The sequence below is a fragment of the Lissotriton vulgaris genome, unplaced genomic scaffold, assembly GCF_964263255.1.
Source record: "Lissotriton vulgaris unplaced genomic scaffold, aLisVul1.2 SCAFFOLD_400, whole genome shotgun sequence".
NCBI classification, from domain to species: domain Eukaryota; kingdom Metazoa; phylum Chordata; class Amphibia; order Caudata; family Salamandridae; genus Lissotriton; species Lissotriton vulgaris.
This window is the reverse complement of record NW_028244686.1, coordinates 670,426-697,242: the sequence shown is the minus strand read 5'-3', so window position 1 is coordinate 697,242 and position 26,817 is coordinate 670,426.

Sequence of the window (26,817 nt, the reverse complement as noted above, 5' to 3'; positions counted from 1 at the left end):
TAGGAGGAGCCTGAGCAGAATGGGTGGGGTCAGACAGCAGAGGAGGGGTTTAGGAGGAGCCAAGTCAGATTGGGAGGGGTATAGGAGGAGTCTGGTCAGAGAGGAGGGGTATAGGAGGAGCCTGGGCAGAGGGGGTTCAGGAGGGGCCTAGTCAGATTGGGTGGGGTCAAATAGGAGGAGCCTGGGCAGAATGGGTGGGGTCAGACAGCAGAGGAGGAGTCTAGGGGCTTAGGAGGAGCCTAGTCAGATTGGGTGAGGTCAGAGAGGAGAGGAGGGGCTTAGGAGGAGCCTAGTCAGATGGGGTGGGGTCAAATAGGAGGAGCCTGGGCAGAATGGGTGGGGACAGCAGAGGAGGGGCCTAGTCAGATTGGGTGGGGTCAAATAGGAGGGGTATAGGAGGAGCCTGGGCAGAATGGGTGGGGTCAGAAGGTTATGGGAGGAGCCTGGGAAGAATGGGTGGAATCAGAGAGGAGGGGGTATAGGAGGAGCCTGGGCAGAATGGGTGGGGTCAGATAGCAGAGGAGGGGCTTAGGAGGAGCCTGGGCAGAATGGGTGGGGTCAGAGAGGAGAGGAGGGGCTTAGGAGGAGCCTAGTCAGATTGGGTGAGGTTAGAGAGGAGGGGTATAGGAGGAGCCTAGTCAGATTGGGTGGGGTCAAATAGGAGGGGTATAGGAGGAGCCTGGGCAGAATGGGTGGAGTCAGAGAGGAGGGGGTATAGGAGGAGCCTGGGCAGAATGGGTGGGGTCAGACAGCAGAGGAGGGGCTTAGGAGGAGCCTAGTCAGATTGGGTGGGGTCAGAGAGGAGGGGCTTAGGAGGAGCCTAGTCAGATTGGGTGGGGTCAGAGAGGAGGGGTATAGGAGGAGCCTGGGCAGAATGGGTGGGATCAGATAGCAGAGGAGGGGCTTAGGAGGAGCCAAGTCAGATTGGGTGGGGTCAGAGAGGAGGGGTATAGGAGGAGTTCTGGTCAGAGAGGAGGGGTATAGGAGGAGCCTGGGTAGAGGGGGTATAGGAGGGGCCTAGTCAGATTGGGTGGGGTCAAATAGGAGGAGCCTGGGCAGAATGGGTGGGGTCAGACAGCAGAGAAGGAGCCTAGTCAGATTGGGTGAGGTCAGAGAGGAGAGGAGGGGCTTAGGAGGAGCCTAGTCAGATTGGGTGGGGTCAAATAGGAGGAGCCTGGGCAGAATGGGTGGGGACAGCAGAGGAGGGGCCTAGTCAGATTGGGTGGGGTCAAATAGGAGGGGTATAGGAGGAGCCTGGGCAGAATGGGTGGAGTCAGAGAGAAGGGTGTATAGGAGGAGCCTGGGCAGAATGGGTGGGGTCAGACAGCAGAGGAGGGGCTTAGGAGGAGCCTAGTCAGATTGGGTGAGGTCAGAGAGGAGGGGTATAGGAGGAGCCTGGGCGGAGGGGGTATAGGAGGAGCCTGGGCAGAATGGGTGGGGGTCAGAGAGGAGAGGAGGGGCTTAGGAGGAGCCTAGTCAGATTGGGTGGGGTCAAATAGGAGGGGTATAGGAGGAGCCTGGGCAGAATGGGTGGGGACAGCAGAGGAGGGGCCTAGTCAGATTGGGTGGGGTCAAATAGGAGGGGTATAGGAGGAGCCTGGGCAGAATGGGTGGAGTCAGAGAGGAGGGGGTATAGGAGGAGCCTGGGCAGAATGGGTGGGGTCAGACAGCAGAGGAGGGGCTTAGGAGGAGCCTAGTCAGATTGGGTGAGGTCAGAGAGGAGGGGTATAGGAGGAGCCTGGGCGGAGGGGGTATAGGAGGAGCCTGGGCAGAATGGGTGGGGGTCAGAGAGGAGAGGAGGGGCTTAGGAGGAGCCTAGTCAGATTGGGTGGGGTCAGAGAGGAGGGGCTTAGGAGGAGCCTGGGCAGAATGGGTGGAGTCAGAGAGGAGGGGGTATAGGAGGAGCCTGGGCAGAATGGGTGGGGTCAGACAGCAGAGGAGGGGCTTAGGAGGAGCCTAGTCAGATTGGGTGGGGTCAGACAGCAGAGGAGGGGCTTAGGAGGAGCCTAGTCAGATTGGGTGGGGTCAGAGAGGAGGGGCTTAGGAGGAGCCTGAGCAGAATGGGTGGGGTCAGACAGCAGAGGAGGGGCTTAGGAGGAGCCTAGTCAGATTGGGTGGGGTCAGAGAGGAGGGGTATAGGAGGAGCCTGGGCAGAATGGGTGGGGTCAGATAGCAGAGGAGGGGCTTAGGAGGAGCCTGGGCAGAATGGGTGGGGTCAGAGAGGAGAGGAGGGGCTTAGGAGGAGCCTAGTCAGATTGGGTGGGGTCAGAGAGGAGGGGTATAGGAGGAGCCTGGGCAGGTTGGGTGGGGTCAGACAGCAGAGGAGGGGCTTAGGAGGAGCCTAGTCAGATTGGGTGAGGTCAGAGAGGAGGGGTATAGGAGGAGCCTGGGCAGAGGGGGTATAGGAGGAGCCTAGTCAGATTGGGTGGGGTCAAATAGGAGGGGTATAGGAGGAGCCTGGGCAGAGGGGGTATAGGAGGAGCCTAGTCAGATTGGGTGAGGTCAGAGAGGAGGGGTATAGGAGGAGCCTGGGCGGAGGGGTATAGGAGGAGCCTAGTCAGATTGGGTGGGGTCAAATAGGAGGAGCCTGGGCAGAATGGGTGGGGTCAGACAGCAGAGGAGGGGCCTAGTCAGATTCGGTGGGGTCAAATATGAGGGGTATAGGAGGAGCCTGGGCAGAATGGGTGGGGTCAGAAGGTGATGGGAGGAGCCTGGGAAGAATGGGTGGAGTCAGAGAGGAGGGGGTATAGGAGGAGCCTGGGCAGAATGGGTGGGGTCAGACAGCAGAGGAGGGGCTTAGGAGGAGCCTGGGCAGAATGGGTGGAGTCAGAGAGGAGGGGGTATAGGAGGAGCCTGGGCAGAATGGGTGGGGTCAGACAGCAGAGGAGGGGCTTAGGAGGAGCCTAGTCAGATTGGGTGAGGTCAGAGAGGAGGGGTATAGGAGGAGCCTGGGCGGAGGGGGTATAGGAGGAGCCTGGGCAGAATGGGTGGGGGTCAGAGAGGAGAGGAGGGGCTTAGGAGGAGCCTAGTCAGATTGGGTGGGGTCAGAGAGGAGGGGCTTAGGAGGAGCCTGGGCAGAATGGGTGGAGTCAGAGAGGAGGGGGTATAGGAGGAGCCTGGGCAGAATGGGTGGGGTCAGACAGCAGAGGAGGGGCTTAGGAGGAGCCTAGTCAGATTGGGTGGGGTCAGACAGCAGAGGAGGGGCTTAGGAGGAGCCTAGTCAGATTGGGTGGGGTCAGAGAGGAGGGGCTTAGGAGGAGCCTGAGCAGAATGGGTGGGGTCAGACAGCAGAGGAGGGGCTTAGGAGGAGCCTAGTCAGATTGGGTGGGGTCAGAGAGGAGGGGTATAGGAGGAGCCTGGGCAGAATGGGTGGGGTCAGATAGCAGAGGAGGGGCTTAGGAGGAGCCTGGGCAGAATGGGTGGGGTCAGAGAGGAGAGGAGGGGCTTAGGAGGAGCCTAGTCAGATTGGGTGGGGTCAGAGAGGAGGGGTATAGGAGGAGCCTGGGCAGGTTGGGTGGGGTCAGACAGCAGAGGAGGGGCTTAGGAGGAGCCTAGTCAGATTGGGTGAGGTCAGAGAGGAGGGGTATAGGAGGAGCCTGGGCAGAGGGGGTATAGGAGGAGCCTAGTCAGATTGGGTGGGGTCAAATAGGAGGGGTATAGGAGGAGCCTGGGCAGAGGGGGTATAGGAGGAGCCTAGTCAGATTGGGTGAGGTCAGAGAGGAGGGGTATAGGAGGAGCCTGGGCGGAGGGGTATAGGAGGAGCCTAGTCAGATTGGGTGGGGTCAAATAGGAGGAGCCTGGGCAGAATGGGTGGGGTCAGACAGCAGAGGAGGGGCCTAGTCAGATTCGGTGGGGTCAAATATGAGGGGTATAGGAGGAGCCTGGGCAGAATGGGTGGGGTCAGAAGGTGATGGGAGGAGCCTGGGAAGAATGGGTGGAATCAGAGAGGAGGGGGTATAGGAGGAGCCTGGGCAGAATGGGTGGGGTCAGAGAGGAGAGGAGGGGCTTAGGAGGAGCCTAGTCAGATTGGGTGGGGTCAGAGAGGAGGGGTATAGGAGGAGCCTAGTCAGATTGGGTGAGGTCAGAGAGGAGGGGTATAGGAGGAGCCTGGGCAGAGGGGGTATAGGAGGAGCCTGGGCAGAGGGGCTTAGGAGGAGCCTAGTCAGATTGGGTGGGGTCAAATAGGAGGAGCCTGGGCAGAATGGTTGGGGACAGCAGAGGAGGGGCCTAGTCAGATTGGGTGGGGTCAAATAGGAGGGGTATAGGAGGAGCCTGGGCAGAATGGGTGGGGTCAGAAGGTTATGGGAGGAGCCTGGGAAGAATGGGTGGAATCAGAGAGGAGGGGGTATAGGAGGAGCCTGGGCAGAATGGGTGGGGTCAGATAGCAGAGGAGGGGCTTAGGAGGAGCCTGGGCAGAATGGGTGGGGTCAGAGAGGAGAGGAGGGGCTTAGGAGGAGCCTAGTCAGATTGGGTGGGGTCAAATAGGAGGGGTATAGGAGGAGCCTGGGCAGAATGGGTGGGGGTCAGAGAGGAGAGGAGGGGCTTAGGAGGAGCCTAGTCAGATTGGGTGGGGTCAGAGAGGAGGGGCTTAGGAGGAGCCTAGTCAGATTGGGTGGGGTCAGAGAGGAGGGGTATAGGAGGAGCCTGGGCAGGTTGGGTGGGGTCAAATAGGAGGGGTATAGGAGGAGCCTGGGCAGGTTGGGTGGGGTTAGACAGCAGAGGAGGGGCTTAGGAGGAGCCTAGTCAGATTGGGTGAGGTCAGAGAGGAGGGGTATAGGAGGAGCCTGGTCAGAGAGGAGGGGCTTAGGAGGAGGCTGGGTGGAGTCAGAGAGGAGGGGGTATAGGAGGAGCCTGGGCAGAATGGGTGGGGTCAGAAGGTTATGGGAGGAGCCTGGGAAGAATGGGTGGAATCAGAGAGGAGGGGGTATAGGAGGAGCCTGGGCAGAATGGGTGGGGTCAGAAGGTTATGGGAGGAGCCTGGGCAGAATGGGTGGGGTCAGATAGCAGAGGAGGGGCTTAGGAGGAGCCTGGGCAGAATGGGTGGGGTCAGAGAGGAGGAGCTTAGGAGGAGCCTAGTCAGATTGGGTGGGGTCAGAGAGGAGGGGTATAGGAGGAGCCTGGGTAGGTTGGGTGGGGTCAGACAGCAGAGGAGGGGCTTAGGAGGAGCCTAGTCAGATTGGGTGAGGTTAGAGAGGAGGGGTATAGGAGGAGCCTAGTCAGATTGGGTGGGGTCAGAGAGGAGGGGTATAGGAGGAGCCTGGGCAGAATGGGTGGGGACAGCAGAGGAGGGGCCTAGTCAGATTGGGTGGGGTCAAATAGGAGGGGTATAGGAGGAGCCTGGGCAGAATGGGTGGGGTCAGATAGCAGAGGAGGGGCTTAGGAGTAGCCTAGTCAGATTGGGTGGGGTCAGAGAGGAGGGGTATAGGAGGAGCCTGGGCAGAATGGGTGGGGTCTGATAGCAGAGGAGGGGCTTAGGAGGAGCCTGGGCAGAATGGGTGGGGTCAGAGAGGAGAGGAGGGGCTTAGGAGGAGCCTAGTCAGATTGGGTGGGGTCAGAGAGGAGGGGTATAGGAGGAGCCTGGGCAGGTTGGGTGGGGTCAGACAGCAGAGGAGGGGCTTAGGAGGAGCCTGGGCAGAATGGGTGAGGTCAGAGAGGAGGGGTATAGGAGGAGCCTGGGCAGAATGGGTGGAATCAGAGAGGAGGGGGTATAGGAGCAGTCGGTGGAGTCAGAGAGGAGGGGAATGGGTGAGGTCAGAGAGGAGGGGGTATAGGAGAAGCCTGGGCAGAATGGGTGGGGTCAGACAGCAGAGGAGGGGCTTAGGAGGAGCCTAGTCAGATTGGGTGGGGTCAGAGAGGAGGGGCTTAGGAGGAGCCTGGGCAGAATGGGTGGAGGCAGAGAGGAGGGGGTATAGGAGGAGCCTGGGCAGAATGGGTGGGGTCAGAGAGGAGGGGGTATAGGAGGAGCCTGGGCAGAATGGGTGGGGTCAGATAGCAGAGGAGGGGCTTAGGAGTAGCCTGGGCAGAATGGGTGGGGTCGGAGAGGAGGGGCTTAGGAGGAGCCTAGTCAGATTGGGTGGGGTCAGAGAGGAGGGGGTATAGGAGGAGCCTGGGCAGAATGGGTGGGGTCAGAAGGTTATGGGAGGAGCCTGGGCAGAATGGGTGGGGTCAGATAGCAGAGGAGGGGCTTAGGAGGAGCCTGGGCAGAATGGGTGGGGTCAGAGAGGAAGGGTATAGGAGGAGCCTAGTCAGATTGGGTGGGGTCAGAGAGGAGGGGTATAGGAGGAGCCTGGGCAGAATGGGTGGGGTCAGATAGCAGAGGAGGGGCTTAGGAGGAGCCTAGTCAGATTGGGTGGGGTCAGAGAGGAGGGGTATAGGAGGAGCCTGGGTAGGTTGGGTGGGGTCAGACAGCAGAGGAGGGGCTTAGGAGGAGCCTGGGCAGAATGGGTGGGGGAGGAGAGGAGGGGCTTAGGAGGAGCCTAGTCAGATTGGGTGGGGTCAAATAGGAGGGGTATAGGAGGAGCCTGGGCAGAATGGGTGGGGGTCAGAGAGGAGAGGAGGGGCTTAGGAGGAGCCTAGTCAGATTGGGTGGGGTCAGAGAGGAGGGGCTTAGGAGGAGCCTAGTCAGATTGGGTGGGGTCAGAGAGGAGGGGTATAGGAGGAGCCTGGGCAGGTTGGGTGGGGTCAAATAGGAGGGGTATAGGAGGAGCCTGGGCAGGTTGGGTGGGGTTAGACAGCAGAGGAGGGGCTTAGGAGGAGCCTAGTCAGATTGGGTGAGGTCAGAGAGGAGGGGTATAGGAGGAGCCTGGTCAGAGAGGAGGGGCTTAGGAGGAGGCTTGGTGGAGTCAGAGAGGAGGGGGTATAGGAGGAGCCTGGGCAGAATGGGTGGGGTCAGAAGGTTATGGGAGGAGCCTGGGAAGAATGGGTGGAATCAGAGAGGAGGGGGTATAGGAGGAGCCTGGTCAGAAGGTTATGGGAGGAGCCTGGGCAGAATGGGTGGGGTCAGATAGCAGAGGAGGGGCTTAGGAGGAGCCTGGGCAGAATGGGTGGGGTCAGAGAGGAGGGGCTTAGGAGGAGCCTAGTCAGATTGGGTGGGGTCAGAGAGGAGGGGTATAGGAGGAGCCTGGGTAGGTTGGGTGGGGTCAGACAGCAGAGGAGGGGCTTAGGAGGAGCCTAGTCAGATTGGGTGAGGTTAGAGAGGAGGGGTATAGGAGGAGCCTAGTCAGATTGGGTGGGGTCAGAGAGGAGGGGTATAGGAGGAGCCTGGGCAGAATGGGTGGGGACAGCAGAGGAGGGGCCTAGTCAGATTGGGTGGGGTCAAATAGGAGGGGTATAGGAGGAGCCTGGGCAGAATGGGTGGAGTCAGAGAGGAGGGGGTATAGGAGGAGCCTGGGCAGAATGGGTGGGGTCAGATAGCAGAGGAGGGGCTTAGGAGTAGCCTAGTCAGATTGGGTGGGGTCAGAGAGGAGGGGTATAGGAGGAGCCTGGGCAGAATGGGTGGGGTCTGATAGCAGAGGAGGGGCTTAGGAGGAGCCTGGGCAGAATGGGTGGGGTCAGAGAGGAGAGGAGGGGCTTAGGAGGAGCCTAGTCAGATTGGGTGGGGTCAGAGAGGAGGGGTATAGGAGGAGCCTGGGCAGGTTGGGTGGGGTCAGACAGCAGAGGAGGGGCTTAGGAGGAGCCTGGGCAGAATGGGTGAGGTCAGAGAGGAGGGGTATAGGAGGAGCCTGGGCAGAATGGGTGGAATCAGAGAGGAGGGGGTATAGGAGCAGTCGGTGGAGTCAGAGAGGAGGGGAATGGGTGAGGTCAGAGAGGAGGGGGTATAGGAGGAGCCTGGGCAGAATGGGTGGGGTCAGACAGCAGAGGAGGGGCTTAGGAGGAGCCTAGTCAGATTGGGTGGGGTCAGAGAGGAGGGGCTTAGGAGGAGCCTGGGCAGAATGGGTGGAGGCAGAGAGGAGGGGGTATAGGAGGAGCCTGGGCAGAATGGGTGGGGTCAGAGAGGAGGGGGTATAGGAGGAGCCTGGGCAGAATGGGTGGGGTCAGATAGCAGAGGAGGGGCTTAGGAGGAGCCTGGGCAGAATGGGTGGGGTCGGAGAGGAGGGGCTTAGGAGGAGCCTAGTCAGATTGGGTGGGGTCAGAGAGGAGGGGCTTAGGAGGAGCCTGGGCAGAATGGGTGGAGGCAGAGAGGAGGGGCTTAGGAGGAGCCTAGTCAGATTGGGTGGGGTCAGAGAGGAGGGGCTTAGGAGGAGCCTGGGCAGAATGGGTGGAGGCAGAGAGGAGGGGGTATAGGAGGAGCCTGGGCAGAATGGGTGGGGTCAGATAGCAGAGGAGGGGCTTAGGAGGAGCCTAGTCAGATTGGGTGAGGTTAGAGAGGAGGGGTATAGGAGGAGCCTAGTCAGATTGGGTGGGGTCAGAGAGGAGGGGCTTAGGAGGAGCCTGGGCAGAATGGGTGGAGTCAGAGAGGAGGGGGTGTAGGAGGAGCCTGGGCAGAATGGGTGGGGTCAGACAGCAGAGGAGGGGCTTAGGAGGAGCCTAGTCAGATTGGGTGGGGTCAGAGAGGAGGGGCTTAGGAGGAGCCTGGGCAGAATGGGTGGAGGCAGAGAGGAGGGGGTATAGGAGGAGCCTGAGCAGAATGGGTGGGGTCAGACAGCAGAGGAGGGTTTAGGAGGAGCCAAGTCAGATTGGGAGGGGTATAGGAGGAGTCTGGTCAGAGAGGAGGGGTATAGGAGGAGCCTGGCCAGAGGGGGTTCAGGAGGGGCCTAGTCAGATTGGGTGGGGTCAAATAGGAGGAGCCTGGGCAGAATGGGTGGGGTCAGACAGCAGAGGAGGAACCTAGGGGCTTAGGAGGAGCCTATTCAGATTGGGTGAGGTCAGAGAGGAGAGGAGGGGCTTAGGAGGAGCCTAGTCAGATTGGGTGGGGTCAAATAGGAGGAGCCTGGGCAGAATGGGTGGGGACAGCAGAGGAGGGGCCTAGTCAGATTAGGTGGGGTCAAATAGGAGGGGTATAGGAGGAGCTTGGGCAGAATGGGTGGGGTCAGAAGGTTATGGGAGGAGCCTGGGAAGAATGGGTGGAATCAGAGAGGAGGGAGTATAGGAGGAGCCTGGGCAGAATGGGTGGGGTCAGATAGCAGAGGAGGGGCTTAGGAGGAGCCTGGGCAGAATGGGTGGGGTCAGAGAGGAGAGGAGGGGCTTAGGAGGAGCCTAGTCAGATTGGGTGGGGTCAGAGAGGAGGGGTATAGGAGGAGCCTGGGCAGGTTGGGTGGGGTCAGAAGGTTATGGGAGGAGCCTGGGAAGAATGGGTGGAATCAGAGAGGAGGGGGTATAGGAGGAGCCTGGGCAGAATGGGTGGGGTCAGAAGGTTATGGGAGGAGCCTGGGCAGAATGGGTGGGGTCAGATAGCAGAGGAGGGGCTTAGGAGGAGCCTGGGCAGAATGGGTGGGGTCAGAGAGGAGGGGCTTAGGAGGAGCCTAGTCAGATTGGGTGGGGTCAGAGAGGAGGGGTATAGGAGGAGCCTGGGTAGGTTGGGTGGGGTCAGACAGCAGAGGAGGGGCTTAGGAGGAGCCTAGTCAGATTGGGTGAGGTTAGAGAGGAGGGGTATAGGAGGAGCCTAGTCAGATTGGGTGGGGTCAGAGAGGAGGGGTATAGGAGGAGCCTGGGCAGAATGGGTGGGGACAGCAGAGGAGGGGCCTAGTCAGATTGGGTGGGGTCAAATAGGAGGGGTATAGGAGGAGCCTGGGCAGAATGGGTGGAGTCAGAGAGGAGGGGGTATAGGAGAAGCCTGGGCAGAATGGGTGGGGTCAGACAGCAGAGGAGGGGCTTAGGAGGAGCCTAGTCAGATTGGGTGGGGTCAGAGAGGAGGGGAATAGGAGGAGCCTGGGCAGAATGGGTGGGGTCAGATAGCAGAGGAGGGGCTTAGGAGGAGCCTGGGCAGAATGGGTGGGGTCAGAGAGGAGAGGAGGGGCTTAGGAGGAGCCTAGTCAGATTGGGTGGGGTCAGAGAGGAGGGGTATAGGAGGAGCCTGGGCAGGTTGGGTGGGGTCAGACAGCAGAGGAGGGGCTTAGGAGGAGCCTGGACAGAATGGGTGAGGTCAGAGAGGAGGGGTATAGGAGGAGCCTGGGCAGAGGGGGTATAGGAGGAGCCTAGTCAGATTGGGTGGGGTCAAATAGGAGGGGTATAGGAGGAGCCTGGGCAGAGGGGGTATAGGAGGAGCCTTGTCAGATTGGGTGAGGTCAGAGAGGAGGGGTATAGGAGGAGCCTGGGCGGAGGGGGTATAGGAGGAGCCTAGTCAGATTGGGTGAGGTCAGAGAGGAGGAGTATAGGAGGAGCCTGGGCGGAGGGGGTATAGGAGGAGCCTGGGCAGAATGGGTGGGGTCAGACAGAAGAGGAGGGTTTAGGAGGAGCCAAGTCAGATTGGGAGGGGTATAGGAGGAGTCTGGTCAGAGAGGAGGGGTATAGGAGGAGCCTGGCCAGAGGGGGTTCAGGAGGGGCCTAGTCAGATTGGGTGGGGTCAAATAGGAGGAGCCTGGGCAGAATGGGTGGGGTCAGACAGCAGAGGAGGAACATAGGGGCTTAGGAGGAGCCTAGTCAGATTGGGTGAGGTCAGAGAGGAGAGGAGGGGCTTAGGAGGAGCCTAGTCAGATTGGGTGGGGTCAAATAGGAGGAGCCTGGGCAGAATGGGTGGGGACAGCAGAGGAGGGGCCTAGTCAGATTGGGTGGGGTCAAATAGGAGGGGTATAGGAGGAGCTTGGGCAGAATGGGTGGGGTCAGAAGGTTATGGGAGGAGCCTGGGAAGAATGGGTGGAATCAGAGAGGAGGGGGTATAGGAGGAGCCTTGGCAGAATGGGTGGGGTCAGATAGCAGAGGAGGGGCTTAGGAGGAGCCTGGGCAGAATGGGTGGGGTCAGAGAGGAGAGGAGGGGCTTAGGAGGAGCCTAGTCAGATTGGGTGGGGTCAGAGAGGAGGGGTATAGGAGGAGCCTGGGCAGGTTGGGTGGGGTCAAATAGGAGGGGTATAGGAGGAGCCTGGGCAGGTTGGGTGGGGTTAGACAGCAGAGGAGGGGCTTAGGAGGAGCCTAGTCAGATTGGGTGAGGTCAGAGAGGAGGGGTATAGGAAGAGCCTGGTCAGAGAGGAGGGGCTTAGGAGGAGGCTGGGTGGAGTCAGAGAGGAGGGGGTATAGGAGGAGCCTGGGCAGAATGGGTGGGGTCAGAAGGTTATGGGAGGAGCCTGGGAAGAATGGGTGGAATCAGAGAGGAGGGGGTATAGGAGGAGCCTGGGCAGAATGGGTGGGGTCAGAAGGTTATGGGAGGAGCCTGGGCAGAATGGGTGGGGTCAGATAGCAGAGGAGGGGCTTAGGAGGAGCCTGGGCAGAATGGGTGGGGTCAGAGAGGAGGGGCTTAGGAGGAGCCTAGTCAGATTGGGTGGGGTCAGAGAGGAGGGGTATAGGAGGAGCCTGGGTAGGTTGGGTGGGGTCAGACAGCAGAGGAGGGGCTTAGGAGGAGCCTAGTCAGATTGGGTGAGGTTAGAGAGGAGGGGTATAGGAGGAGCCTAGTCAGATTGGGTGGGGTCAGAGAGGAGGGGTATAGGAGGAGCCTGGGCAGAATGGGTGGGGACAGCAGAGGAGGGGCCTAGTCAGATTGGGTGGGGTCAAATAGGAGGGGTATAGGAGGAGCCTGGGCAGAATGGGTGGAGTCAGAGAGGAGGGGGTATAGGAGGAGCCTGGGCAGAATGGGTGGGGTCAGACAGCAGAGGAGGGGCTTAGGAGGAGCCTAGTCAGATTGGGTGGGGTCAGAGAGGAGGGGTATAGGAGGAGCCTGGGCAGAATGGGTGGGGTCAGATAGCAGAGGAGGGGCTTAGGAGGAGCCTGGGCAGAATGGGTGGGGTCAGAGAGGAGAGGAGGGGCTTAGGAGGAGCCTAGTCAGATTGGGTGGGGTCAGAGAGGAGGGGTATAGGAGGAGCCTGGGCAGGTTGGGTGGGGTCAGACAGCAGAGGAGGGGCTTAGGAGGAGCCTGGCAGAATGGGTGAGGTCAGAGAGGAGGGGTATAGGAGGAGCCTGGGCAGAGGGGGTATAGGAGGAGCCTAGTCAGATTGGGTGGGGTCAAATAGGAGGGGTATAGGAGGAGCCTGGGCAGAGGGGGTATAGGAGGAGCCTAGACAGATTGGGTGAGGTCAGAGAGGAGGGGTATAGGAGGAGCCTGGGCGGAGGGGGTATAGGAGGAGCCTAGTCAGATTGGGTGAGGTCAGAGAGGAGGAGTATAGGAGGAGCCTGGGCGGAGGGGGTATAGGAGGAGCCTGGGCAGAATGGGTGGGGTCAGAGAGGAGAGGAGGGGCTTAGGAGGAGCCTAGTCAGATTGGGTGGGGTCAGAGAGGAGGGGCTTAGGAGGAGCCTGGGCAGAATGGGTGGAGTCAGAGAGGAGGGGCTTAGGAGGAGCCTGGGCAGAATGGGTGGAGTCAGAGAGGAGGGGGTATAGGAGGAGCCTGGGCAGAATGGGTGGGGTCAGACAGCAGAGGAGGGGCTTAGGAGGAGCCTAGTCAGATTGGGTGGGGTCAGACAGCAGAGGAGGGGCTTAGGAGGAGCCTAGTCAGATTGGGTGGGGTCAGAGAGGAGGGGCTTAGGAGGAGCCTGAGCAGAATGGGTGGGGTCAGACAGCAGAGGAGGGGCTTAGGAGGAGCCTAGTCAGATTGGGTGGGGTCAGAGAGGAGGGGCTTAGGAGGAGCCTGGGCAGAATGGGTGAGGTCAGAGAGGAGGGGTATAGGAGGAGCCTGGGCAGAGGGGGTATAGGAGGAGCCTAGTCAGATTGGGTGGGGTCAAAGAGGAGGGGTATAGGAGGAGCCTGGGCAGAGGGGGTATAGGAGGAGCCTAGTCAGATTGGGTGAGGTCAGAGAGGAGGGGTATAGGAGGAGCCTGGGCAGAGGGGGTATAGGAGGAGCCTAGTCAGATTGGGTGGGGTCAAATAGGAGGGGTATAGGAGGAGCCTGGGCAGAGGGGGTATAGGAGGAGCCTAGTCAGATTGGGTGAGGTCAGAGAGGAGGGGTATAGGAGGAGCCTGGGCGGAGGGGTATAGGAGGAGCCTAGTCAGATTGGGTGGGGTCAAATAGGAGGAGCCTGGGCAGAATGGGTTGGGTCAGACAGCAGAGGAGGGGCCTAGTCAGATTGGGTGGGGTCAAATAGGAGGGGTATAGGAGGAGCCTGGGCAGAATGGGTGGGGTCAGAAGGTGATGGGAGGAGCCTGGGAAGAATGGGTGGAATCAGAGAGGAGGGGGTATAGGAGGAGCCTGGGCAGAATGGGTGGGGTCAGAGAGGAGAGGAGGGGCTTAGGAGGAGCCTAGTCAGATTGGGTGAGGTTAGAGAGGAGGGGTATAGGAGGAGCCTAGTCAGATTGGGTGGGGTCAAATAGGAGAGGTATAGGAGGAGCCTGGGCAGAATGGGTGGGGACAGCAGAGGAGGGGCCTAGTCAGATTGGGTGGGGTCAAATAGGAGGGGTATAGGAGGAGCCTGGGCAGAATGGGTGGAGTCAGAGAGGAGGGGGTATAGGAGGAGCCTGGGCAGAATGGGTGGGGTCAGACAGCAGAGGAGGGGCTTAGGAGGAGCCTAGTCAGATTGGGTGGGGTCAGACAGCAGAGGAGGGGCTTAGGAGGAGCCTAGTCAGATTGGGTGGGGTCAGAGAGGAGGGGCATAGGAGGAGCCTGGGCAGAATGGGTGGGGTCAGATAGCAGAGGAGGGGCTTAGGAGGAGCCTGGGCAGAATGGGTGGGGTCAGAGAGGAGAGGAGGGGCTTAGGAGGAGCCTAGTCAGATTGGGTGGGGTCAGAGAGGAGGGGTATAGGAGGAGCCTGGGCAGGTTGGGTGGGGTCAGACAGCAGAGGAGGGGCTTAGGAGGAGCCTGGGCAGAATGGGTGAGGTCAGAGAGGAGGGGTATAGGAGGAGCCTGGGCAGAGGGGGTATAGGAGGAGCCTAGTCAGATTGGGTGGGGTCAAATAGGAGGGGTATAGGAGAAGCCTGGGCAGAGGGGGTATAGGAGGAGCCTAGTCAGATTGGGTGAGGTCAGAGAGGAGGGGTATAGGAGGAGCCTGGGCGGAGGGGGTATAGGAGGAGCCTAGTCAGATTGGGTGAGGTCAGAGAGGAGGGGTATAGGAGGAGCCTGGGCGGAGGGGGTATAGGAGGAGCCTGGGCAGAATGGGTGGGGTCAGAGAGGAGAGGAGGGGCTTAGGAGGAGCCTAGTCAGATTGGGTGGGGTCAGAGAGGAGGGGCTTAGGAGGAGCCTGGGCAGAATGGGTGGAGTCAGAGAGGAGGGGCTTAGGAGGAGCCTGGGCAGAATGGGTGGGGTCAGAGAGGAGGGGCTTAGGAGGAGCCTGGGCAGAATGGGTGAGGTCAGAGAGGAGGGGTATAGGAGGAGCCTGGGCAGAGGGGGTATAGGAGGAGCCTAGTCAGATTGGGTGGGGTCAAAGAGGAGGGGTATAGGAGGAGCCTGGGCAGAGGGGGTATAGGAGGAGCCTAGTCAGATTGGGTGAGGTCAGAGAGGAGGGGTATAGGAGGAGCCTGGGCAGAGGGGGTATAGGAGGAGCCTAGTCAGATTGGGTGGGGTCAAATAGGAGGGGTATAGGAGGAGCCTGGGCAGAGGGGGTATAGGAGGAGCCTAGTCAGATTGGGTGAGGTCAGAGAGGAGGGGTATAGGAGGAGCCTGGGCGGAGGGGTATAGGAGGAGCCTAGTCAGATTGGGTGGGGTCAAATAGGAGGAGCCTGGGCAGAATGGGTGGGGTCAGACAGCAGAGGAGGGGCCTAGTCAGATTGGGTGGGGTCAAATAGGAGGGGTATAGGAGGAGCCTGAGCAGAATGGGTGGGGTCAGAAGGTGATGGGAGGAGCCTGGGAAGAATGGGTGGAATCAGAGAGGAGGGGGTATAGGAGGAGCCTGGGCAGGTTGGGTGGGGTCAGACAGCAGAGGAGGGGCTTAGGAGGAGCCTAGTCAGATTGGGTGAGGTCAGAGAGGAGGGGGCTTAGGAGGACCCTAGTCAGATTGGTTGGGGTCAAATAGGAGGAGCCTGGGCAGAATGGGTGGGGTCAGACAGCAGAGGAGGAGCCTAGGGGCTTAGGAGGAGCCTAGTCAGATTGGGTGAGGTCAGAGAGGAGGGGTATAGGAGGAGCCTGGGCAGAGGGGGTATAGGAGGAGCCTAGTCAGATTGGGTGGGGTCAAATAGGAGGAGCCTGGGCAGAATAGGTGAGGTCAGAGAGGAGGGGGTATAGGAGGAGCCTGGGCAGAATGGGTGGGGTCAGACAGCAGAGGAGGGGTATAGGAGGAGCCTAGTCAGATTGGGTGAGGTCAGAGAGGAGGGGTATAGGAGGAGCCTGGGCAGAATGGGTGAGGTCAGAGAGGAGGGGGTATAGGAGGAGCCTGGGCAGAATGGGCGGGGTCAGACAGCAGAGGAGGGGTATAGGAGGAGCCTAGTCAGATTGGGTGAGGTCAGAGAGGAGGGGGTATAGGAGGAGCCTGGGCAGAATGGGTGGGGTCAGACAGCAGAGGAGGGGTTTAGGAGGAGCTGGGTGGGGTCAGAGAGGAGGGGGTATAGGAGGAGCCTAGTCAGATTGGGTGAGGTCAGAGAGGAGGGGCTGAGGAGGAGCCTGGGCAGAATGGGTGGAGTCAGACAGCAGAGGAGGGGTATAGGAGGAGCCTAGTCAGATTGGGTGAGGTCAGAGAGGAGGGGGTATAGGAGGAGCCTGGGCAGAATGGGTGGGGTCAGACAGCAGAGGAGGGGTTTAGGAGGAGCTGGGTGGGGTCAGAGAGGAGGGGGTATAGGAGGAGCCTAGTCAGATTGGGTGAGGTCAGAGAGGAGGGGCTGAGGAGGAGCCTGGGCAGAATGGGTGGAGTCAGACAGCAGAGGAGGGGTTTAGGAGGAGCTTAGTCAGAATGGGTGGGGTCAGACAGCAGAGGAGGGCCTTAGGAGGAGCCTAGTCAGATTGGGTGAGGTCAGAGAGGAGGGGTATAGGAGGAGCCTGAGCAGAGGGGGTATAGGAGGAGCCTAGTCAGATTGGGTGAGGTCAGAGAGGAGGGGTATAGTCAGAGAGGAGGGGTATAGGAGGAGCCTAGTCAGATTGGATGGGGTCAGAGAGGAGGGGCTTAGGAGGAGCCTGGGCAGAATGGGTGGAGTCAGAGAGGAGGGGGTATAGGAGGAGCCTGGGCAGAATGGGTGGGGTCAGACAGCAGAGGAGGGGCTAGTCAGATTAGGAGGGGTATAGGAGGAGCCTGGGCAGAATGGGTGGAATCAGAGAGGAGGGGGTATAGGAGCAGTCGGTGGAGTCAGAGAGGAGGGGAATGGGTGAGGTCAGAGAGGAGGGGGTATAGGAGGAGCCTGGGCAGATTGGGTGGGGTCAGAGAGGAGGGGCTTAGGAGGAGCCTGGGCAGAATGGGTGGAGGCAGAGAGGAGGGGGTATAGGAGGAGCCTGGGCAGAATGGGTGGGGTCAGAGAGGAGGGGGTATAGGAGGAGCCTGGGCAGAATGGGTGGGGTCAGATAGCAGAGGAGGGGCTTAGGAGGAGCCTGGGCAGAATGGGTGGGGTCGGAGAGGAGGGGCTTAGGAGGAGCCTAGTCAGATTGGGTGGGGTCAGAGAGGAGGGGTATAGGAGGAGCCTGGGCAGGTTGGGTGGGGTCAGACAGCAGAGGAGGGGCTTAGGAGGAGCCTAGTCAGATTGGGTGAGGTTAGAGAGGAGGGGTATAGGAGGAGCCTAGTCAGATTGGGTGGGGTCAGAGAGGAGGGGCTTAGGAGGAGCCTGGGCAGAATGGGTGGAGTCAGAGAGGAGGGGGTATAGGAGGAGCCTGGGCAGAATGGGTGGGGTCAGACAGCAGAGGAGGGGCTTAGGAGGAGCCTGGGCAGAATGGGTGGGGTCAGAGAGGAGGGGCTTAGGAGGAGCCTGGGCAGAATGGGTGGAGGCAGAGAGGAGGGGGTATAGGAGGAGCCTGAGCAGAGGGGGTTCAGGAGGGGCCTAGTCAGATTGGGTGGGGTCAAATAGGAGGAGCCTGGGCAGAATGGGTGGGGTCAGACAGCAGAGGAGGAGCCTAGGGGCTTAGGAGGAGCCTAGTCAGATTGGGTGAGGTCAGAGAGGAGGGGTATAGGAGGAGCCTGGGCAGAGGGGGTATAGGAGGAGCCTAGTCAGATTGGGTGGGGTCAAATAGGAGAAGCCTGGGCAGTTTGGGTGGGGTCAGACAGCAGAGGAGGGGCCTAGTCAGATTGGGTGGGGTCAAATAGGAGGGGCTTAGGAGGAGCCTAGTCAGATTGGGTGAGGTTAGAGAGGAGGGGTATAGGAGGAGCCTAGTCAGACTGGGTGAGGTTAGAGAGGAGGGGTATAGGAGGAGCCTAGTCAGATTGGGTGGGGTCAGAGAGGAGGGGCTTAGGAGGAGCCTGGGCAGAATGGGTGGAGTCAGAGAGGAGGGGCTTAGGAGGAGCCTGGGCAGAATGGGTGGAGTCAGAGAGGAGGGGGTATAGGAGGAGCCTGGGCAGAATGGGTGGGGTCAGACAGCAGAGGAGGGGCTTAGGAGGAGCCTAGTCAGATTGGGTGGGGTCAGAGAGGAGGGGCTTAGGAGGAGCCTGAGCAGAATGGGTGGGGTCAGACAGCAGAGGAGGGGCTTAGGAGGAGCCTAGTCAGATTGGGTGGGGTCAGAGAGGAGGGGTATAGGAGGAGCCTGGGCAGAATGGGTGGGGTCAGATATCAGAGGAGGGGCTTAGGAGGAGCCTGGGCAGAATGGGTGGGGTCAGAGAGGAGAGGAGGGGCTTAGGAGGAGCCTAGTCAGATTGGGTGGGGTCAGAGAGGAGGGGTATAGGAGGAGCCTGGGCAGGTTGGGTGGGGTCAGACAGCAGAGGAGGGGCTTAGGAGGAGCCTGGGCAGAATGGGTGAGGTCAGAGAGGAGGGGTATAGGAGGAGCCTGGGCAGAGGGGGTATAGGAGGAGCCTAGTCAGATTGGGTGGGCTCAAATAGGAGGGGTATAGGAGGAGCCTGGGCAGAGGGGGTATAGGAGGAGCCTAGTCAGATTGGGTGAGGTCAGAGAGGAGGGGTATAGGAGGAGCCTGGGCAGAGGGGGTATAGGAGGAGCCCAGTCAGATTGGGTGGGGTCAGACAGCAGAGGAGGGGCTTAGGAGGAGCCTGGGCAGAATGGGTGGAGGCAGAGAGGAGGGGGTATAGGAGGAGCCTGAGCAGAATGGGTGGGGTCAGACAGCAGAGGAGGGGTTTAGGAGGAGCCAAGTCAGATTGGGAGGAGTCTGGTCAGAGAGGAGGGGTATAGGAGGAGCATGGGCAGAGGGGGTTCAGGAGGGGCCTAGTCAGATTGGGTGGGGTCAAATAGGAGGAGCCTGGGCAGAATGGGTGGGGTCAGACAGCAGAGGAGGAGCCTAGGGGCCTAGGAGGAGCCTAGTCAGATTGGGTGAGGTCAGAGAGGAGGGGTATAGGAGGAGCCTGTGCAGAGGGGGTATAGGAGGAGCCTAGTCAGATTGGGTGGGGTCAAATAGGAGGAGCCTGGGCAGAATGGGTGGGGTCAGACAGCAGAGGAGTGGCCTAGTCTGATTGGGTGGGGTCAAATAGGAGGGGTATAGGAGGAGGCTGGGCAGAATGGGTGGGGTCGGAAGGTTATGGGAGGAGCCTGGGAAGAATGGGTAGAATCAGAGAGGAGGGGGTATAGGAGGAGCCTGGGCAGAATGGGTGGGGTCAGACAGCAGAGGAGGGGCTTAGGAGGAGCCTAGTCAGATTGCGTGGGGTCAGAGAGGAGGGGCTTAGGAGGAGCCTAGTCAGATTGGGTGAGGTTAGAGAGGAGGGGCTTAGGAGGAGCCTGGGTGGAGTCAGAGAGGAGGGGGTATAGGAGGAGCCTGGGCAGAATGGGTGGGGTCAGACAGCAGAGGAGGGGCTTAGGAGGAGCCTAGTCAGATTGGGTGGGGTCAGACAGCAGAGGAGGGGCTTAGGAGGAGCCTAGTCAGATTGGGTGGGGTCAGAGAGGAGGGGCTTAGGAGGAGCCTGAGCAGAATGGGTGGGGTCAGATAGCAGAGGAGGGGCTTAGGAGGAGCCTAGTCAGATTGGGTGGGGTCAGAGAGGAGGGGTATAGGAGGAGCCTGGGCAGAATGGGTGGGGTCAGATAGCAGAGGAGGGGCTTAGGAGGAGCCTGGGCAGAATGGGTTGGGTCGGAGAGGAGGGGCTTAGGAGGAGCCTAGTCAGATTGGGTGGGGTCAGAGAGGAGGGGTATAGGAGGAGCCTGGGCAGGTTGGGTGGGGTCAGACAGCAGAGGAGGGGCTTAGGAGGAGACTAGTCAGATTGGGTGAGGTCAGAGAGGAGGGGTATAGGAGGAGCCTGGGCAGAGGGGGTATAGGAGGAGCCTAGTCAGATTGGGTGGGGTCAAATAGGAGGAGCCTGGGCAGAATGGGTGGGGTCAGACAGCAGAGGAGGGGCCTAGTCAGATTGGGTGGGGTCAAATAGGAGGGGTATAGGAGGAGCCTGGGCAGAATGGGTGGGGTCAGAAGGTGATGGGAGGAGCCTGGGAAGAATGGGTGGAATCAGAGAGGAGGGGGTATAGGAGGAGCCTGGGCAGAATGGGTGGGGTCAGACAGCAGAGGAGGGGCTTAGGAGGAGCCAAGTCAGATTGGGTGGGGTCAAATAGGAGGAGCCTGGGCAGAATGGGTGGGGTCAGACAGCAGAGGAGGGGCTTAGGAGGAGCCTGGGCAGAATGGGTGGGGTCAGAGAGGAGAGGAGGGGCTTAGGAGGAGCCTAGTCAGATTGGGTGGGGTCAGAGAGGAGGGGTATAGGAGGAGCCTGGGCAGGTTGGGTGGGGTCAGACACCAGAGGAGGGGCTTAGGAGGAGCCTAGTCAGATTGGGTGAGGTCAGAGAGGAGGGGTATAGGAGGAGCCTAGTCAGATTGGATGGGGTCAGAGAGGAGGGGCTTAGGAGGAGCCTGGGCAGAATGGGTGGGGTCAGACAGCAGAGGAGGGGCCTAGTCAGATTAGGAGGGGTATAGGAGGAGCCTGGGCAGAATGGGTGGAATCAGAGAGGAGGGGGTATAGGAGCGGTCGGTGGAGTCAGAGAGGAGGGGAATGGGTGAGGTCAGAGAGGAGGGGTATAGGAGGAGCCTGGGCAGAATGGGTGGGGTCAGACAGCAGAGGAGGGGTTTAGGAGGAGCTGGGTGGGGTCAAAGAGGTGGGGGTATAGGAGGAGCCTAGTCAGATTGGGTGAGGTCAGAGAGGAGGGGCTGAGGAGGAGCCTGGGCAGAATGGGTGGAGTCAGACAGCAGAGGAGGGGTTTAGGAGGAGCTTAGTCAGAATGGGTGGGGTCAGACAGCAGAGGAGGGGCTTAGGAGGAGCCTAGTCAGATTGGGTGGGGTCAAATAGGAGGAGCCTGGGCAGAATGGGTGAGGTCAGAGAGGAGGGGGTATAGGAGGAGCCTGGGCAGAATGGGTGGGGTCAGACAGCAGAGGAGTGGCCTAGTCTGATTGGGTGGGGTCAAATAGGAGGGGTATAGGAGGAGGCTGGGCAGAATGGGTGGGGTCGGAAGGTTATGGGAGGAGCCTGGGAAGAATGGGTGGAATCAGAGAGGAAGGGGTATAGGAGGAGCCTGGGCAGAATGGGTGGGGTCAGACAGCAGAGGAGGGGCTTAGGAGGAGCCTAGTCAGATTGGGTGGGGTCAGAGAGGAGGGGGTATAGGAGGAGCCTGGGCAGAATGGGTGAGGTTAGAGAGGAGGGGTATAGGAGGAGCCTAGTCAGATTGGGTGGGGTCAAATAGGAGGGGTATAGGAGGAGCCTGGGCAAAATGGGTGGGGTCAGATAGCAGAGGAGGGGCTTAGGAGGAGCCTGGGCAGAATGGGTGAGGTCAGAGAGGAGGGGGTATAGGAGGAGCCTGGGCAGAATAGGTGGGGTCAGACAGCAGAGGAGGGGTATAGGAGGAGCCTAGTCAGATTCGGTGAGGTCAGAGAGGAGGGGGTATAGGAGGAGCCTGGGCAGAATGGGTGGGGTCAGACAGCAGAGGAGGGGTTTAGGAGGAGCCTGGGCAGAATGGGTGGGGTCAGACAGCAGAGGAGGGGTTTAGGAGGAGCTGGGTGGGGTCAGAGAGGAGGGGGTATAGGAGGAGCCTGGGCAGAATGGGTGGGGTCAGACAGCAGAGGAGGGGTATAGGAGGAGCCTAGTCAGATTGGGTGAGGTCAGAGAGGAGGGGCTGAGGAGGAGCCTGGGCAGAATGGGTGGAGTCAGACAGCAGAGGAGGGGTTTAGGAGGAGCTTAGTCAGAATGGGTGGGGTCAGACAGCAGAGGAGGGGCTTAGGAGGAGCCTAGTCAGATTGGGTGAGGTCAGAGAGGAGGGGTATAGGAGGAGCCTGAGCAGAGGAGGGGTATAGGAGGAGCCTAGTCAGATTGGAAGGGGTCAGAGAGGAGGGGCTTAGGAGGAGCCTGGGCAGAATGGGTGGAGTCAGAGAGGAGGGGGTATAGGAGGAGCCTGGGCAGAATGGGTGGGGTCAGACAGCAGAGGAGTGGCCTAGTCAGATTAGGAGGAGCCTGGGCAGAATGGGTGGAATCAGAGAGGAGGGGGTATAGGAGCAGTCGGTGGAGTCAGAGAGGAGGGGAATGGGTGAGGTCAGAGAGGAGGGGGTATAGGAGGAGCCTGGGCAGAATGGGTGGAGTCAGACAGCAGAGGAGGGGCTTAGGAGGAGCCTAGTCAGATTGGGTGGGGTCAGAGAGGAGGGGCTTAGGAGGAGCCTGGGCAGAATGGGTAGAGGCAGAGAGGAGGGGGTATAGGAGGAGCCAGGGCAGAATGGGTGGGGTCAGAGAGGAGGGGGTATAGGAGGAGCCTGGGCAGAATGGGTGGGGTCAGATAGCAGAGGAGGGGCTTAGGAGGAGTCTAGTCAGATTGGGTGGGGTCAGAGAGGAGGGGCTTAGGAGGAGCCTGGGCAGAATGGGTGGAGGCAGAGAGGAGGGGCTTAGGAGGAGCCTAGTCAGATTGGGTGGGGTCAGAGAGGAGGGGCTTAGGAGGAGCCTGGGCAGAATGGGTGGAGGCAGAGAGGAGGGGGTATAGGAGGAGCCTAGTCAGATTGGGTGGGGTCAGAGAGGAGGGGCTTAGGAGGAGCCTAGTCAGATTGGGTGGGGTCAGAGAGGAGGGGCTTAGGAGGAGCCTGAGCAGAATGGGTGGGGTCAGATAGCAGAGGAGGGGCTTAGGAGGAGCCTAGTCAGATTGGGTGGGGTCAGAGAGGAGGGGCTTAGGAGGAGCCTGAGCAGAATGGGTGGGGTCAGACAGCAGAGGAGGGGTTTAGGAGGAGCCAAGTCAGATTGGGAGGGGTCAAATAGGAGGAGCCTGGGCAGAATGGGTGGGGACAGCAGAGGAGGGGCCTAGTCAGATTGGGTGGGGTCAAATAGGAGGGGTATAGGAGGAGCCTGGGCAGAATGGGTGGGGTCAGAAGGTTATGGGAGGAGCCTGGGAAGAATGGGTGGAATCAGAGAGGAGGGGGTATAGGAGGAGCCTGGGCAGAATGGGTGGGGTCAGATAGCAGAGGAGGGGCTTAGGAGGAGCCTGGGCAGAATGGGTGGGGTCAGAGAGGAGAGGAGGGGCTTAGGAGGAGCCTAGTCAGATTGGGTGGGGTCAAATAGGAGGGGTATAGGAGGAGCCTGGGCAGAATGGGTGGGGACAGCAGAGGAGGGGCCTAGTCAGATTGGGTGGGGGCAAATAGGAGGGGTATAGGAGGAGCCTGGGCAGAATGGGTGGGGTCAGACAGCAGAGGAGGGGCTTAGGAGGAGCCTAGTCAGATTGGGTGGGGTCAGACAGCAGAGGAGGGGCTTAGGAGGAGCCTAGTCAGATTGGGTGAGGTCAGAGAGGAGGGGTATAGGAGGAGCCTGAGCAGAGGGGGTATAGGAGGAGCCTAGTCAGATTGGGTGAGGTCAGAGAGGAGGGGTATAGTCAGAGAGGAGGGGCTTAGGAGGAGCCTGGGCAGAATGGGTGGGGTCAGAGAGGAGAGGAGGGGTATAGGAGGAGCCTGGGCAGGTTGGGTGGGGTCAAATAGGAGGGGTATAGGAGGAGCCTGGTCAGAGAGGAGGGGCTTAGGAGGAGGCTGGGTGGAGTCAGAGAGGAGGGGGTATAGGAGGAGCCTGGGCAGAATGGGTGGGGTCAGACAGCAGAGGAGGGGTTTAGGAGGAGCCAAGTCAGATTGGGTGGGGTCAGAGAGGAGGGGTATAGGAGGAGTTCTGGTCAGAGAGGAGGGGTATAGGAGGAGCCTGGGCAGAGGGGGTATAGGAGGGGCCTAGTCAGATTGGGTGGGGTCAAATAGGAGGAGCCTGGGCAGAATGGGTGGGGTCAGACAGCAGAGGAGGAGCCTAGTCAGATTGGGTGAGGTCAAATAGGAGGAGCCTGGGCAGAATGGGTGGGGACAGCAGAGGAGGGGCCTAGTCAGATTGGGTGGGGTCAAATAGGAGGGGTATAGGAGGAGCCTGGGCAGAATGGGTGGAGTCAGAGAGGAGGGGGTATAGGAGGAGCCTGGGCAGAATGGGTGGGGTCAGATAGCAGAGGAGGGGCTTAGGAGGAGCCTGGGCAGAATGGGTGGGGTCAGATAGCAGAGGAGGGGCTTAGGAGGAGCCTGGGCAGAATGGGTGGGGTCAGATAGCAGAGGAGGGGCTTAGGAGGAGCCTAGTCAGATTGGGTGAGGTTAGAGAGGAGGGGTATAGGAGGAGCCTAGTCAGATTGGGTGGGGTCAAATAGGAGGGGTATAGGAGGAGCCTGGGCAGAATGGGTGGGGACAGCAGAGGAGGGGCCTAGTCAGATTGGGTGGGGTCAAATAGGAGGGGTATAGGAGGAGCCTGGGCAGAATGGGTGGAGTCAGAGAGGAGGGGGTATAGGAGGAGCCTGGGCAGAATGGGTGGGGTCAGACAGCAGAGGAGGGGCTTAGGAGGAGCCTAGTCAGATTGGGTGGAGTCAGAGAGGAGGGGCTTAGGAGGAGCCTGAGCAGAATGGGTGGGGTCAGACAGCAGAGGAGGGGCTTAGGAGGAGCCTAGTCAGATTGGGTGGGGTCAGAGAGGAGGGGTATAGGAGGAGCCTGGGCAAAATGGGTGGGGTCAGATAGCAGAGGAGGGGCTTAGGAGGAGCCTGGGCAGAATGGGTGGGGTCAGAGAGGAGAAGAGGGGCTTAGGAGGAGCCTAGTCAGATTGGGTGGGGTCAGAGAGGAGGGGTATAGGAGGAGCCTGGGCAGGTTGGGTGGGGTCAGACAGCAGAGGAGGGGCTTAGGAGGAGCCTGGGCAGAATGGGTGAGGTCAGAGAGGAGGGGTATAGGAGGAGCCTGGGCAGAGGGGGTATAGGAGGAGCCTAGTCAGATTGGGTGGGGTCAAATAGGAGGGGTATAGGAGGAGCCTGGGCAGAGGGGGTATAGGAGGAGCCTAGTCAGATTGGGTGAGGTCAGAGAGGAGGGGTATAGGAGGAGCCTGGGCGGAGGGGTATAGGAGGAGCCAAGTCAGATTGGGTGGGGTCAAATAGGAGGGGTATAGGAGGAGCCTGGGCAGAATGGGTGGGGTCAGAAGGTGATGGGAGGAGCCTGGGAAGAATGGGTGGAATCAGAGAGGAGGGGGTATAGGAGGAGCCTGGGCAGAATGGGTGGGGTCAGACAGCAGAGGAGGGGCTTAGGAGGAGCCAAGTCAGATTGGGTGGGGTCAAATAGGAGGGGGCTTAGGAGGAGCCTAGTCAGATTGGTTGGTGTCAAATAGGAGGAGCCTGGGCAGAATGGGTGGGGTCAGACAGCAGAGGAGGGGCTTAGGAGGAGCCAAGTCAGATTGGGTGGGGTCAAATAGGAGGGGGCTTAGGAGGAGCCTAGTCAGATTGGTTGGTGTCAAATAGGAGGAGCCTGGGCAGAATGGGTGGGGTCAGACAGCAGAGGAGGAGCCTAGGGGCTTAGGAGGAGCCTAGTCAGATTGGGTGAGGTCAGAGAGGAGGGGTATAGGAGGAGCCTAGTCAGATTGGGTGGGGTCAAATAGGAGGAGCCTGGGCAGAATGGGTGAGGTCAGAGAGGAGGGGGTATAGGAGGAGCCTGGGCAGAATGGGTGAGGTCAGAGAGGAGGGGTATAGGAGGAGCCTGGGCAGAATGGGTGAGGTCAGAGAGGAGGGGGTATAGGAGGAGCCTAGGCAGATTGGGTGAGGTCAGAGAGGAGGGGTATAGGAGGAGCCTGGGCAGAATGGGTGAGGTCAGAGAGGAGGGGGTATAGGAGGAGCCTAGGCAGAATGGGTGGGGTCAGACAGCAGAGGAGGGGTATAGGAGGAGCCTAGTCAGATTGGGTGAGGTCAGAGAGGAGGGGGTATAGGAGGAGCCTGGGCAGAATGGGTGGGGTCAGACAGCAGAGGAGGGGTTTAGGAGGAGCTGGGTGGGGTCAGAGAGGAGGGGGTATAGGAGGAGCCTAGTCAGATTGGGTGAGGTCAGAGAGGAGGGGGTATAGGAGGAGCCTAGGCAGATTGGGTGAGGTCAGAGAGGAGGGGGTATAGGAGGAGCCTAGGCAGATTGGGTGAGGTCAGAGAGGAGGGGTATATGAGGAGCCCGGGCAGAATGGGTGAGGTCAGAGAGGAGGGGGTATAGGAGGAGCCTAGGCAGAATGGGTGGGGTCAGACAGCAGAGGAGGGGTATAGGAGGAGCCTAGTCAGATTGGGTGAGGTCAGAGAGGAGGGGGTATAGGAGGAGCCTGGGCAGAATGGGTGGGGTCAGACAGCAGAGGAGGGGTTTAGGAGGAGCTGGGTGGGGTCAGAGAGGAGGGGGTATAGGAGGAGCCTAGTCAGATTGGGTGAGGTCAGAGAGGAGGGGCTGAGGAGGAGCCTGGGCAGAATGGGTGGAGTCAGACAGCAGAGGAGGGGTTTAGGAGGAGCTTAGTCAGAATGGGTGGGGTCAGACAGCAGAGGAGGGGCTTAGGAGGAGCCTAGTCAGATTGGGTGAGGTCAGAGAGGAGGGGTATAGGAGGAGCCTGAGCAGAGGGGGTATAGGAGGAGCCTAGTCAGATTGGGTGAGGTCAGAGAGGAGGGGTATAGGAGGAGCCTGAGCAGAGGGGGTATAGGAGGAGCCTAGTCAGATTGGGTGAGGTCAGAGAGGAGGGGTATAGTCAGAGAGGAGGGGTATAGGAGGAGCCTAGTCAGATTGGATGGGGTCAGAGAGGAGGGGCTTAGGAGGAGCCTGGGCAGAATGGGTGGAGTCAGAGAGAAGGGGGTATAGGAGGAGCCTGGGCAGAATGGGTGGGGTCAGACAGCAGAGGAGGGGCCTAGTCAGATTAGGAGGGGTATAGGAGGAGCCTGGGCAGAATGGGTGGAATCAGAGAGGAGGGGGTATAGGAGCAGTCGGTGGAGTCAGAGAGGAGGGGAATGGGTGAGGTCAGAGAGGAGGGGGTATAGGAGGAGCCTGGGCAGAATGGGTGGGGTCAGACAGCAGAGGAGGGGCTTAGGAGGAGCCTAGTCAGATTGGGTGGGGTCAGAGAGGAGGGGCTTAGGAGGAGCCTGGGCAGAATGGGTGGAGGCAGAGAGGAGGGGGTATAGGAGGAGCCTGGGCAGAATGGGTGGGGTCAGAGAGGAGGGGGTATAGGAGGAGCCTGGGCGGAATGGGTGGGGTCAGATAGCAGAGGAGGGGCTTAGGAGGAGCCTGGGCAGAATGGGTGGGGTCGGAGAGGAGGGGCTTAGGAGGAGCCTAGTCAGATTGGGTGGGGTCAGAGAGGAGGGGCTTAGGAGGAGCCTGGGCAGAATGGGTGGAGGCAGAGAGGAGGGGCTTAGGAGGAGCCTAGTCAGATTGGGTGGGGTCAGAGAGGAGGGGCTTAGGAGGAGCCTGGGCAGAATGGGTGGAGGCAGAGAGGAGGGGGTATAGGAGGAGCCTGGGCAG